At 40.0% G+C, this 15004-nt stretch overlaps 1 non-coding gene across 1 annotated transcript; it reads left to right on the top strand.

Annotated features, from left to right (window-relative positions):
- The first annotated feature begins 14618 nt into the window (after positions 1-14618).
- LOC141644632 (small nucleolar RNA R71) lies at positions 14619-14725 on the top strand. Its single transcript, XR_012544244.1, has one exon. It is a non-coding gene; the product is annotated as a small nucleolar RNA R71 (small nucleolar RNA).
- Positions 14726-15004: the final 279 nt, after the last annotated feature.

Genomic DNA, 15004 nt, shown 5'->3' with positions numbered 1-15004 from the left:
CATCCATATCGCTTCCTTTGTTGCTTCAGACGCGGCATAGTACTCGGACTCGGTCGTAGAATCTGCTTTGTAATGAGTTTGTTTCGAACTCTTCCAGTGATCAGCGCCATTAAGAGTAAAAACGAATCCAGACCGAGATTTCGAGTCATCTCGATCCGTTTGGAAGCTAGCATCACAGAATCAAGTTTGCGCATAGCTTTTGATCGCCTCCATAAGTCAAAGCCCAATCTTTAGTCCTCCGTAGGTACTTAAGAATGTTCTTTGACCAACCAATGTGGTTCACCTGGTTCTTTGTTGGAATCGACTTGTCATACTCAATGCATATGCCACGTCCGGACGTGTGCATATCATGGCATACATGATTGATCCTATTGCTGACGCATAAGGAATCCGTGTCATGCGCTCTTTCTCTTCCGGTGTCTCTGGTGCCTGAGACTTGCTCAAATGCACCCCTGGAGCCATAGGAAGGAACCCCTTCTTGGAGTTAGTCATCTTTGAATCTCTCTAGGACTTTGTCTATGTAAGACTCTGATCGAGAGATAACATCCGTCGTGATCTATCTCGATAGATACGGATGCCTAGAATTCTCTGTGCCTCTCCCAGATCTTTCATCTGGAAATGGTTCTTCAACCATACTTTCACCGAATTTAAGAGAGGTATGTCATTCCCAATCAGGAGTATGTCGTCAACATACAATATTAGGAAGACAATCTTGCTCCCACTCGACTTGATATATAGACATGGTTCCTCGACCGATCGAGTAAATCCATTGTCTTTTATCACTTGGTCGAAGCGATGATTCCAACTCCTTGATGCTTGCTTAAGTCCATAAATGGAACGCTTAAGCTTGCACACTTTCTTAGGATGTACTGGATCGATGAAACCTTCGGGTTGTACCATGTACAACTCTTCCTCCAAAAAGCCGTTTAAGAAGGCGGTTTTCACATCCATTTGCCAAATTTCATAGTCATGAAAAGCGGCGATCGCTAAGATAATCCGAATGGAACGCAGCATAACTACGGGTGCAAAAATCTCATCGTAGTGCAAACCTGGCACTTGGGTGAAACCTTTTGCAACTAGTCGTGCTTTGTAGATATCTTGTTGACCTTCCACAGAATGCTTTATCTTGTAAAGCCATTTGCATTGAAGGGGACGAACCTTAGCAGGTAAGTCAACAAGATCCCACACGTTGTTCTCATACATGGAGTCCATCTCGGATTGCATGGCTTCAAGCCATAGCTGTGAGTCAGAACTGGTCATGGCACCTTTATAGGTTGCGGGTTCACTACTCGTTAAGAGTAGAACGTCATCTATGTCATGTTCCTCGACCATACCGATGTATCTGTCCGGAGGAATAGAGACTCTTCCCGACCTCCTAGGTTCCTCAGAATATTCACGCAGCCGGGATTGAAGGAATTGGTTCCTCCAATGGTTGCTCGGTGTTTGGTTCTGGAATCTCCGACAGGTCGAAGGTTCTATCACTCTTTGCATTCTCGAGAAATTCCTTCTCTAAGAATGTCGCACTAGCCGCAACAAAAACGCGTTGTTCGGTTGGCGAATAGAAGTAATGACCACGTGTTCCTTTAGGATAACCTATAAAGTATGTCTTGACCGATCGCGGGCCGAGCTTATCCTCGTGTCTCCACTTGACATAAGCCTCGCAGCCCCAAACCCGTATAAAGGACAAGTTAGGGACCGTTCCCTTCCATAGTTCATATGGAGTCTTGTCAACAGCTTTAGACGGACTTCGGTTAAGTATTAGAGCGGCTGACATAAGAGCATAACCCCACAATGAATCAGGTAAAACCGTGTGACTCATCATGGATCGAACCATATCAAGTAGTGTTCGATTTCTCCGTTCGGACACACCATTCAACCGAGGTGTTCGGTGGAGTTAATCGTAGGGCAATCCCACATCCTTCCCGGTGTGTTGATCAAACTCGTGAGAAAGATACTCGCCACCACGATCCGAACGCAGTGTTATTATCTTTCTACCCAACAGGTTCTGCACCCTATTTTGGTATTCCTTGAATTTCTCAAAGGATTCACTTTTGTGCTTCATTAAGTAGACATAGCCATATCTACTCAAATCGTCCGTGAAAGTGATGAAATACCTATAGCCTTCTCGTGCGGTGATTGACATAGGACCACATACATCCGTGTGTATGAGCCCTAATAGGTCAGCAGCGCGCATTCCAACACCTTTGAAGGAAATCCGAGTCATCTTACCGATGAGACATGATTCACACGTGCCAAATGATTGAAAATCAAAGGCCGAGATAGCTCCATGTTTGATGAGATGTTTTACGCGTTTCTCATTAATGTGTCCCATACGGCAGTGCCATAGATACGTTTGATCTTTGTCACCAACCTTTAACTTTTTATTCATTACGTGTAATATTTCGTTGGTCTGATCTAAAACATAAATTCCATTCATGGAGACTGCCTTGCCATAAATCATATTGTGTAATGAGAAAATGCAAGAATTATTCTCTATTACAAATGAAAAACCAAGTTTATCAAGCGCAGAAACAGAAATAATGTTTTTAGAAAGACTGGGTACATAATAGCAATCATATAATGATAACTCAAATCCGCTAGGAAGCTGGATCACATATGTTCCCTTGGAGATGGCAGCTACTCTTGCTCCATTCCCAACACGCAGGTCCACCTCACCCTTTACGAGGGGTTCGATGTTTCGGAGCCCCTGCACATGATTACACAGATGAGAACCACAACCAGTATCAAGTACCCAAGTTCCGTAACTTGCGTGGTTAATCTCAATCATATGAATAAAAGTAGAAGAGAGAGAAGACATACCAACAGGTTTAACACGACCTGCCTTTAAGTCCTCATGATAAACAGGACATGTGCGTCTCCAATGCCCAGTCTTGTGGCAATGATGGCATTCCATGTTATCACTCTTGCTCTTTGTCATGCCTGATGAGTTACTCGCCTCACCAGGACCACTCTTCCCTGAACCCGACTTCTTAAACTTCGCCTTACCTACTGTTAGGTTTGCCGGAGCTTTGCCCTTACCCTTTCCTTTATTTGACACAACGAGAACATCCTGTTTCGAGCTCCCACTGCACTTCATGTCCTTCTCGGTCTGTACGAGAAGGGAGTGCAGTTCATGGGGAGTTTTCTTCAGATCATTCATATAGTAATTCGCTCTAAATTGCGAAAAACCATCGTGGAGTGAGTGAAGCATGCGGTCGATAACAATGTTCTCGCTAATGTTACAGTTAAAGGTCTCCAGCTTCTCGACATTCTCAATCATGCTGAGAATGTGTGGGCTAACTGGTTGGCCCTTCTGGAGTCTCGCATCGAAGAAGCGAGTGGTATGCTCATAGGTCACGATTCTCGGTGCTTTCGAGAATTCCTTAGTGAGCGTGGTGAAAATCTTGTTTGCACCGTGGGCTATGAACGTTTCGCAAATTGGATTCCATTGCAAAAATGAGCACGTTTTTAATCGCACCCGCTTCCATGACGAAATCGTTATAAGTAGCGATCTCGTTAGCTCCGGCCGTGGGACCGGGTTTAACGGCATGGGCTCAGCAGATATCCGAGCTTTCCGCAGCAGCGGCAAAGATTCCGTAATCCGCCTCCCGTCCATGAAGTTGGATCCGTCATTCTTCGATCGAGTAGGCGATTCATCTGACTCATGAAGATCCTAAGCCAGGACTCACGGTCCAATGTGGCACTTGGCATTGGGTTATCACTTGAACCAGCCATTTGTTGTTTAGCAGTTTAAAACGTGATCTACACTGAAAAAGAAAGAAAAACAAAACGAAATAAGCAACTCATCGAGGTGATTTAAGTCTATTTTAAAATTCATTTTAAACATGTAGACTCTCGCACTTGCATAATTGATCTCCCTCAAGAATGATACAAGTGATCCCAAGACTCAATTTCTGTAAATTGATAAGCCAACTGTTTAGCTAATTCTTCCGGAAGAACTCTTGGTCGATAGATTTCCGTAAATCCTATCTATAGTCCACCATGATCACAGGATCGTACGAGTGACCATAGTGTTGAGATAAAATAGGTCAATCGGTTCCAACTTACCCGACGTAGAAGGGGTCATAGTATGCCTACCGACGAAGAAGGGACTCATTGGAGTTTGACCTATAAAGACCGTTCTCAATTTTGGTTTATACGAGGAAGATCCCATCAACTAAATTATAATTCATTTTAAGTGAACGAATAACTAGCGTCTGTCGTGAATGAATTTATTTGGATGATGGCTTAAAACGTGTGACATGAGAATGTCAATGAAAACTAACTCGTGACCTCTATATGTGTCAGTTTTCATGCAATAATTAGGTGGTTTGGTTTTTAGGCGGAATATGATGCAAATTATCGTTGCGAAAAATAAAAAAAAGGAATGCAAAAACGTAAATAAAAATTTCCTAGTGTGGCCTATCCTAGTAAAAGAACATAATACAACTTTGGAATCCACCGTTGGACCCGAAAAGCTTGTCTTGATGTTCCATCTTGATCCAAGTAGCGGGAGTGAGCATCCGGTCTCCATCTTTGGTCTTCTCAAAAATTACAATTAAAATTACAAATATAAACCTATTTACATTCTAATTAAAACTGTAATTACAAGTGAAAAATCCAAAACGGAGATACAAGATCTCAAAATACAACCAAGACCGTGTTCCATCATTACGGTAACACGTTCTACTAAGGCCACACTAAGTTACAATCGCTTGTAAAATTAAATACGTAATTAAAAGGCATTCACGGCATTCAACAAAACGATAAATAAAAATGCATCAACTAAAACAAATTCATTCGTGACATAATTCTGTAATTATGTTAAATTTATCCAAACCACCTTTTAATGATTAAAATTCGTGTGATAAAACCGCTTCTATCATTTAATTTTAATCTATTATAATCCGTCATTTTAAAGACACTTTAAAATAACTATATGGTACGTGAGTGAACCGATTCACTATTAAGCGAGTGTACTATATCCGGATAAAGTACATATTAAAGCCAAAGGAAAATTTAAATCAAAAGAAACAAATTTTCAAAGTCTAAAGATTTAAATCCCTCGATCCAGGGACATAAGTGCTCGATCGAGGGGGAGGGAGCTCGATCGATCGAATCGCAAGTTGATCGAGAGGTATGCTAATCAGAGGTGCTCGATCGACAATACTGGTGGTCGATCGAGTACCTATATCAGCAAATCTACTCGATCGAGTACGAGTACAACTCGATCGAAAGAGAGGGGTTTTGAAAAGTCGATCGAGTACAAAGAAGGACTCGATCGAGCAAAAGGTTTTGAGATGTGGTCGATCGAGTACAACAGGACTCGATCGATCAAAAACAAGACAAAAAAAAGCACTCGATCGAGTAGAAATACGCTCGATCGAATGCAAAAGTGGTGAAAACCTCCGGAAAAACCAAAACCCCGTGAAAACCGATTTTCGAGATAAAATCAATTAAAATTTTGATCAAAACGCATCAAAACAAATTTGATAATTGATAAAACATGACATATTGTTATAATCTCTGTATAAAACAACAACATGCATAAAACCAAATCGAGAAAGATGATAAAACCGTGTAATACATGACACGGTTTCAACAAAATTCTGCCGTGTATACTGGGCACGGGTTTTCAAGCACAAAAACATCGTTTCAAAAATCGTTTTATGAAAAACACATGAAAAATTCACGTGGCCTCGCTCTGATACCACTTGTGGGTTAATATCCGTATACTACCCTTTAATTGCAGGACTATAACGTAAATTTATACATGCAATTTATAGTCATAAAACGATAAAAACAATAGAAACGATAAGGAACAAGAAATAACCTCGGGTCCTTTAAATTGCGGCGTAAAGATCAGAAATCTAAGCAGATTCCCTCCTAATCGTTGCACCCAAGACTTGGTCCGAGATATGCCCTTGTGCTAGAACAGTGTTCTCCGATTGCCTTGCAATATAGGGAGAACTGATGTGAGTTTTGTCGAGATGAGAGATCTCAGTTTCCGAGAGAAAAATTAATCTCTGAAACCCTAATTCTTTCACTAATGATCGATTCGCTTCAAACTCAAGGAGAAGGCTCTCCTTTTGTTCTCCTAGTTCGGCCAAGCCGAGTCCATGGGGAGGAAATGGGCTTTTCCATTTCCTCTTCTATTTGACTCGTAATCCGAACCCAAATGGCTAAATGTATATGACGCGGTCTGATTATAAACTGTTATCGGTTATCGGAAATTAAGGCATCAGCTAATAATGCGGGTTAGCTGAATTATTAATACGTGTCCGACAAAACAGTATTTTATAATTTATTTTAATATACATTTAATTAAATATAAATCATGTATATTTAATTTTACGAATTAACTGGTTAATTCGCCTTAGCCCATGATATTTAATCCGTATTAAATATAATATCTCAACATCACATATTTGACTAATTACTTAGTCAAATAACTTGGACTAACTGGTTAGTCAATATTTGGCATCTATATGACAGTATTTTCATACCGTCACATCTCTCGAACGTATCCTATAGGTGTGACTTTTAGGGACCAGTTGATCACCGCCATCTGTATGACAATAACGTCAAACTTATCTAGCAAGCCAACCGTTATTGATAAACGTGGATCAACTGATAATAATACCAAAGTATGCCCTTTGATCCTTTTAGAGGTTTATAAGTCCTTGCACTAACTGTTAAGGACACCAACCCCAACAAAAACAACTAAATTTCTCAACATTTCATCGTTTCATAACATTTGAGGTTTCCTTAGCAATAAATTACTTCCACAAGACAAAATTTTCGAAATGAGCACTTCAAACTTATTGATAGAAAGTATTTTTGGGTTTCCTTATCACAAGGTCAATCAAGGTCACCTAGACAAGTTAACCAAGTCCACATCGCACCACGGGGTTGGAATAGGTGACTCACATGCAAACCCTTGACTAGGCTTTGGGTCATGGGTCAAAAGACACTAGTATGACACAATCTAGGGTGTTTTACAACCATTCTAGTAGGCAAAGTCTTAAGTTGAAAAAGTATTTGTAATGGCTTAGTTGCTCTTGTCAAAGTTCTCAATTAGGCATTTTTCAAAACTTTTTATCTAAATGCAACTACATGCCATGATGCAACTAGTATATACATCCTACTGCAAGTGATTCTATCAACTAATATGACATATAAACTAAGTGCAAGTCCTAAGTTCACATTGTTATACCGCATCAATCAAAATAAAGCCACATAGTCATTAACATAAAGAGGAAAAAGGAGATTGGAAAGATCATACCATGCGGTCTTCATGATCCTTATGTCTCGGATGTGGCGTAGTCAATCAATGTGAACAAGGATAGAACAAACAATATATACAACAATATATACAATATAAACATGTTTTTGGGTTTTTCAATTTTCCAATTTTTATGGTTTTTCGAAATTTTTTCAATTTTTTTTGGATTTTTGAATAGAAGTTAAGTTAGAATTCCCCATATCCACACTAATATGGGCATTGTCATCAATGGCCAAAATGATGGGAAATTATGCAAACATGATGCATGATTTCTACACTAAATGCAAGCTATACTAATCTACACTACATAATGCATGGTTTTTGTTTATGATGGAGAGGATAATTTAGATTACCTCCCGTTGTGTATGCATTGACTTCCCCAAACCGATCTAGACACTATTGCTAATGTCCTAACGATGGGTGTAGTTCATGCACACACTATGAAATGCATGAAACTAATTTGTCAATTTGGATTTTGAAAGTGGGAACAATAAAATGAGAACACCTCAAAAGTACCGAGGTGTGAGTCCTCTATGGTGCTAGGACTACTCCAACAATGATCAAGAAAAATAATTAAAACAAAGAGAGAAATAGACAAACCTTGAGTGGGTAGGAGCCTCCAAAGCTTGCTAATCTTCCATCATATCATCACTATCATCATCATCCTCATTAGAAGTGGTCTCATTTCCACTTCCCTCTTCACTCGCTTCTTCACCTTGCTCATCATCCTCTTCTCCTTGTTCACTAGCTTCTTCATCAATGTTATCATCAACCTCTTCATTACCGACAACCTCATTATCACCCGGAACAACCCTAGATGCACTCGGAAATAGGACTTCCCTATCCGCCCAACTAGGCAAAGGACATGATGGGTCAAGTAGTCCTTGCCTAGCTAAATGTAAGAGGGGTGGATATTGGGCTAAGTAAACATTTTTCCGATCCTTGAAAGCTTGCTTGTGCATCTCTTGCATGAGAAGAGTCAAATAATCATTTCTTGCTTCAACACCTTCCGGCTTGAACTCTTGGTACTCGAAAGGGTAGGGTGATGTGACAATGGAAGAGGAGGGCATTTCAATTTCACCCTTTTGTTGTCGGATAATGTACTCAGCCTCTTTTGAAAGGGGAAGTAGATAATTGGTCCGGTGGACACTCAATCAACAAATCTTTGAAGGCAAAGTGAAAGATCTAGCCTCACTAGTGAGCCATCCATACTTGGTGTCAAGAGGGTTATGGGCAACCCACTTGTACTTGTGTATCATAGTATGCATATCAACGAGATGACCACCCTCTTTCGCCTCATACTTGTTATCTTTGTTGAAGTTAGGATCAAAGTATTTAGCTAGGATAGTGACTAGGCCGCCATTCACAATAACGGTAGTGCCTTTCTTCCCACAATCAATGTTTAGCCATCTATCCACCAAAAGCCTTAGAGAGTTGAAAGGCTTGGTGAATTGTCTACCAACGTTCAAAGCCGACTCAAGAAGAACAAAATTGAGTTTGGTGAAATGGTTGGTATCATTTCTTGTAATGATGGTGTTCCCTATGACCTTGTGCCATACTCTTATGCCCGGATGGTGGACTAAAAGAGCACGACTAGCATGAAAGTCTTCAAATTTCCTTCCGAAAATCGCCTCCCAAAGAGGGTCGGGGTCATATTTGCCAACATTCTTAAAATAAATCGGTGAATCACTAAGACCCAAAGCTTTACCCATTTCCTCAAAGGAGATGCGTCTACTAACATTATCTAGACGAAACTCGATGGTCTCCATGGTCTCAACCTTCTTAACTTTCAAAGAACTCAAAAATTCTAAGGTAAGGGAGGGGTATGTCAATTCTTTTGATTCAAACAAATTCTCCAACCCCATGGCTTTGAAAAAGGCTCTAGTTTGCTCAAGGACACCCAACTTATTTAAGGTATCTTCACAAATAAACTTGGTGGATTGAAATGATTTTCTAGCAAACTTGGCAAAAGTGTCCCTATGGGTTTTGGAAATGAAAATTACCTCCGGATAGTTTGCAAGTTGATCAATTTCCGGAGTAGTAGATGTTGTTGCTCCCATGGGAGGTTGTTGTTGTTGTTGCACTTCCAAGTTTGGGTTTGCTACCACCATAGCCAATGCTTTCATTGCTTGAAGAGTCTTTTGCCTTAATGAAAGTGTCTTTGCCTTTGGTGCCTTTGCCTTTGTTGCCTTTGTTGCTCCCTTAGTCCTTGCCATTGATGAATTAAACCAAGAAAAGAGTGAAAAATCTTCAATTTGTAGTGTACCCAAATCGATTTAAAGGTGAAAGGCTTTGCCTTTATGAATTCAAAAATCGACTCAAAGGTTGAAGATTTTGTGCTTGGTTTTGATTTTTGTTGAAAAAGGAGTGATTGATTTGTTGTTAAAAAGATGTTTTGATTTGATTTTGGTGAATGTTGTTGAGGAATCTTGTTTTTGTGATGGAGAGGATGAGGGTTTTGGAGTTTATGAGTAGTGTTATGAATGAAGGAATGAGGAAATGAATGTGGGAGGGGGTTTATAAAACCCGAAAAATTTGACCTGCAGGGGTTGGGAAAAACTCGCCTAAAGACGGGCGTCTTTCAGTAAAGACGCTCGGATTTGCAAACACGGGACGGGCGTCTTCTGCAGAAGACGGGCGGATTCCTTCACAGGGATTTTTCTTGTTTTCTTTAGCCAAGAAGACAGGCGTCTTCCCTTCAGGACGGGTGGATTTTTGAAGGCGGGCGGATTAGGATGCAGGACGCCCGGATTCGCTGACAGTCAAAAATATTTCAAAAGTTCAGCTCAGAGGGACGTGCGTCTTTTACCCGATACGCCCGAATTGTCTGAAGACGGGCGGATTCTCCTGAATCCGCTCGGATTCGACCCCTTTGTACCCGGATTCAGTTCCATCCGTGTACAATGCATATCCCTTGTCATTCTTCTATTCTTCTTCATATCTCGTGTTCTTCATTGTGGGGGCACTACTAAGGCATGGATAGCCTAGGCAATTGCCATCCCCACACTAAGCTAAAGGACTACACATTAATTGAAATTATTAGTCCCTCCCTCACTTCTCTCAAACATGATAATTATCTTGATCAAAGTATAAAAATCCAAAAATAATAAAAATGCAATATAAGAATTGAAATGTAAGTTAGGGAGTTAGAAATATTTACAAATGGTGGTTTAGGGAGGACTCCACCAAACTCTCATTCTTGATGAGATGTCAAGGAGGCATGTTCAAGGTGTTGTTGATGTTGCTCAACACCTTAAAAAAGTAATCAAACGCTTGTTCATTATCATGATAGAGGTCTTCAATAGACCTTGGCCCTTGTTGTCGGTCCTGATCGATGGCATTACCAATGTAGGGATTAAAAATCCCTTCAAATTCGTCGTCCCAAAGACCACAAACTTCATTAAGTTGATCATTGAAAATCTCTTGATTGGGTGGAGAGAACTTTTCCAATTTCTTTTCTTGGCCAATGAGGCCATCCTCTTCTTCTTTGCTTGACTTTAATGAGCTTTGCAAGCTCTCCTTGTCACAATTCACTTGCTCTTTGAATGGAGCATCTTCAATTTTCTTCTTCCATTGGAGTTCCGACTTCTTCCTTTCATCCTTTCGACTACAATGATCGATCATAAAACACGGTTCATGTAAACGGAGAGATCTCATAGTCTTGTCAAGATTAAAAGTTATACTCTCATCTCCCACTTCTAGAGTGAGCTCACCATGTTTTACATCAATCACCGCACCCGCGGTGTGTAAGAAGGGTCTTCCTAGTATGATTGGAATGTTGGAATCTTCTTCCATATCAACAATGACAAAGTCCACCGGGATGAAAAACTTCCCAATTCGCACGGGAACATCTTCCCATATCCCTAATGGTGTCTTCGTCGATCTATCGGCCATTTGGAGTGTGATATTGGTGCATTTAAGCTCTCCCATCCCCAACCTTTTACTCACCGAGTACGGCATAACACTCACACTAGCCCCTAGATCACATAAGCACTACTACAAATCCAGGCAACTACAACGCTCCTTTGACAATGATTATTCACGAAAATCACAATAGACGTTGTAGAATGTATGGCGCGAATTTTACTAAAATCAATTACAACGGGTATGGTTATAAAAACCGTTGTTATTCGTTTTAACAACGGGTCACACATGTACAACCGTTGTTAATAATTTGGCGCAAAATTGGCGCAAAGTTAGTGAAAAGTAATCACAACGGTTATTTTTGAAACCCGTTGTGAAAACTTATTTAACAACGGGTGTTTTTTACAACCGTTGTTAAAACATATTTCACAACGGTTGTTGTTTAATAACCGTTGTCAATACCTTCCATAATCTAAACCACACAAACACAAGTCTGCTGCAGCCACAAAACACAAACCTTAATACACAAACACAAACCCAGCAGCAGCCAAACACAAACACAAAACACACACTTTCTCATCGTCTCTTTCTCTCTTTCTCATCGTCGCTTTATCTTCTCGCCGTCACTGTTGATTTCATCGTCTCTTTACGTACGTTCTGTAATTATCAGGTTTGTTTCATCGTCATTATTTGATTTTTCTAATTATTTCATTTCCATGTATGTGTTTTTATCGACCATTAATTAGGTTCCGTTCAGCATCTGCTAATTATTTCATTTCCATGTATGTGTTTCTAATTATTTCATTTCCATCTTCTTTGGCGTCCTTGACGGATCGAGCATAGTAAGAGTCTTAAGGATGATATCATTCAGTTTGTTGGAGTTTGGAGTTTGTTTTGAAAGATTAAGGAGAGGGTTAATTTATTTGGAGTTTGTTTTAGTAGTTAGGGTTTGGAGAATATATTGAGATAATGGAAATGCATGTTAGTTGAGATAATGCAATGTATTTATACTAAGCAATGTGTGGGTTGAGTTGTTTTTTAATTAATATATATGTTAGGAAGTTGTGCCATAATCAACATCATCATATCTCTCAATGTCGCTTCAAATCTTATTGGACGATGATGATGGCAGTAATAATGGATCTTGATGATGACTGATCTATGGAGTTGAAAAAATGGAAGCAAATCAAACAAGCATAACTCAACACTTTCAAAATGATCATTTCATTTAATTTTAAACCAAATACATTACAGCAATTATCGGAAATCAAAAGATGTATAATAAGCCGGAACAACCCCGGTTAAGCGTAAAAAGCGCTTCTCAACCGGCCACCAATCACGCCACTCGGTATACCGCTAACTTCCGTGTCATTGGCTTCATATTTTGCAATAACAGATTGAATATATGCAAGGACACGACTTGCATGTGGAGATAAGGTTGGAAGAGTAAAACTCAACATATCTCTGGTCTGCAGCCCAAGTTGCGAGTAACAGCCGACGAGGGTATGAAGATGATGATGATGATGAGGCTTTGTTGACAAGCTGGACTGCTTCACGCCTCTTAATCCAATAATTCCGTTGATGTTCAAGGGATGCTTTGATTAATGGGTGTTGATCGGCGGGAAGCCCGGCGAGAACCTTCCCATCATCTTCAATCGTTTGTGTAAGCCATTCTTCGTTGTTGATAAAATTAGGATTCATTGCCATGTTGTTTCAATTAATGAATGTTAGTAAAGGATGCTTTAATATTTATAGCTAGTCACATTTATAAGTTTTTTCAAAACCGTTGGTAATTAATTTAAGGGATATTCTGCATGCATCGGAATTCTAACGGGCCGTAATTATACATGCATCTAGTAATATTTAATTTAATTTTTTTTTATTTTTTAAGAACAAACAACAACGGTTATTTACAAACAACCCGTTGTTATAACTTTCCCCCCAAAATTGAGTCACACTTTCCACAACGGGTGTTTATACTTAAAACCGTTGTTAATATTTTTCACAACGGTTTCCTTAAGAAAACCAACCGTTGTTAAAACCTATTACAACGGACGCTTTAACAACGTCCGCTTTTTTATATAACAACGGTTTTTGACCGTTGTTATAGTCTGTATCTGTACTAGTGAAGGCTTTGTTGATCGTGGTGTCGCCAATGGTACACGGTATTGAGAAGCTTCCTGGATCCTTTAGTTTTGGAGTTGAACTCCCTTGAAGTATTGCACTACTCACCTTAGTGAAGGCGATAGTCTCAATTTTCCGGATCGACTTCTTCTTTGCGAGGATGTCTTTCATGTATTTCGCATAGGCCGGCACGTGATTGATTAATTCCGTGAAAGGAATCGAGACTTCCAAATTCTTCACAATTTCCATAAACTTTCCAAGTTGGTCATCAAATTTGGGCTTGGCTTGACGACTTGGAAAAGGAAGTCTAATCACAATGGGCTCCTTCTCCTTGACCTTGTCTTCATTTTTCTTTGAAATCTCTTCTTTTGATGATTCTCCATCCTTGGAGTTTTGCACAATTTCTTCCTTATCACTAGCTTCCACAACTTCATCCTCAACTTGCTTCTTCGGTGCTTCATATCTTGTACCACTTCTCAAGTGAATGGCACTAACCGTTTCATGTCTTGGGGGATTACTTTGAGGTGGTAATTGCCCCTTTTGTCTTTGTGAGCTTGAAGATGCTAGTTTAGTCAATTGGGTTTCCAACATCTTGGTGTGAGCTAGAATGTTGTTGATGGTGGTTTCTTTTGCTTGACTATCTTTTTGCATTTGAGTGAAAAACTCTTGTTGGTTCTTTTGCATTTGGAGGACCGCTTTTTGAACATCAAAACCTTGGTCATTTTGGTGATTGTATGGATTTTGATTTTGGTAACCTTGGTTTTGGTTGTAAAAGGGTCTTTGATTTTGGTTTCTCATGGGAGGTGGGGTGTATGTTGTTTGAGGGTTTTGAACATTTTGGCTTTTGTATGAGAGATTTGGATGAAACTTGGTGTTTTCATTGTAATAGTTGGAGTAAGGGGTACCACTCTTGTATGCTTGGAAACCATTCAATTGTTCATTTGTTCCCCTACATTCACTTTGGTCATGTTCCAAAGTTCCACAATTCTCACATATCCCACTTGGGATTGATGAGGATGCCGTCATGGCATTAACATGATGCTTTGGTGATTTTGAGGCTTCTTCAAGTCTAGCCATAGCTTTTTCAAACTTCAAATTGATTGTGTCAATGTGAGCACTAAGTTGAGCACCCAATTGAGTAACGGAGTCCACTTCATGCTTTCCTCCTCTAGTAGCCTTGCGAGGTCTACTATATTGTGAGTTATGGACCGCCATTTCCTCAATTTTGTTCCATGTTTGATTGTCATCAACTTCGGTGAACATTCCATTTGATCCCATGTTGAGAATGTTCCTTGAATCTTCATATAGACCGTTCCAAGATTGTTGTACCAAGAACCACTCGCTAAGTCCGTGGTGAGGACATGAGCGACAAATTCCTTTGAACCGCTCCCAAGCTTCATACAAAGATTCTTCATCCCTTTGCTTAAAACCCGTAATTTGAGCTCTTAGCATGTTAGTCTTTTCCGATGGGTAGAACTTTTTGTAGAAAGCTAGAGCCAACTTCTTCCAAGAATCAATTCCGAGAGTGGCCTTATCAAGGCCCTTCAACCATTGTTTCGTGGTGCCAATTAGAGAAAAAGGAAATAAGACCCATCGAATTTGGTCTTGAGTCACACCGGTTTGAGAAATCGGATCACAATAGTCACAAAAGGTTTCCATATGAGAATGAGGGTCTTCACTAGGCATCCCCCCAAATTGGCCCCTTTCGACTAATTGGATAAAGGCGGATTG

The sequence above is a fragment of the Silene latifolia genome, chromosome 2 (genome assembly GCF_048544455.1).
Source record: "Silene latifolia isolate original U9 population chromosome 2, ASM4854445v1, whole genome shotgun sequence".
Classification (NCBI taxonomy): domain Eukaryota; kingdom Viridiplantae; phylum Streptophyta; class Magnoliopsida; order Caryophyllales; family Caryophyllaceae; genus Silene; species Silene latifolia.
Note: the sequence above shows the minus strand (reverse complement) of the source record. Positions and strands in the feature narration are given on the sequence as shown.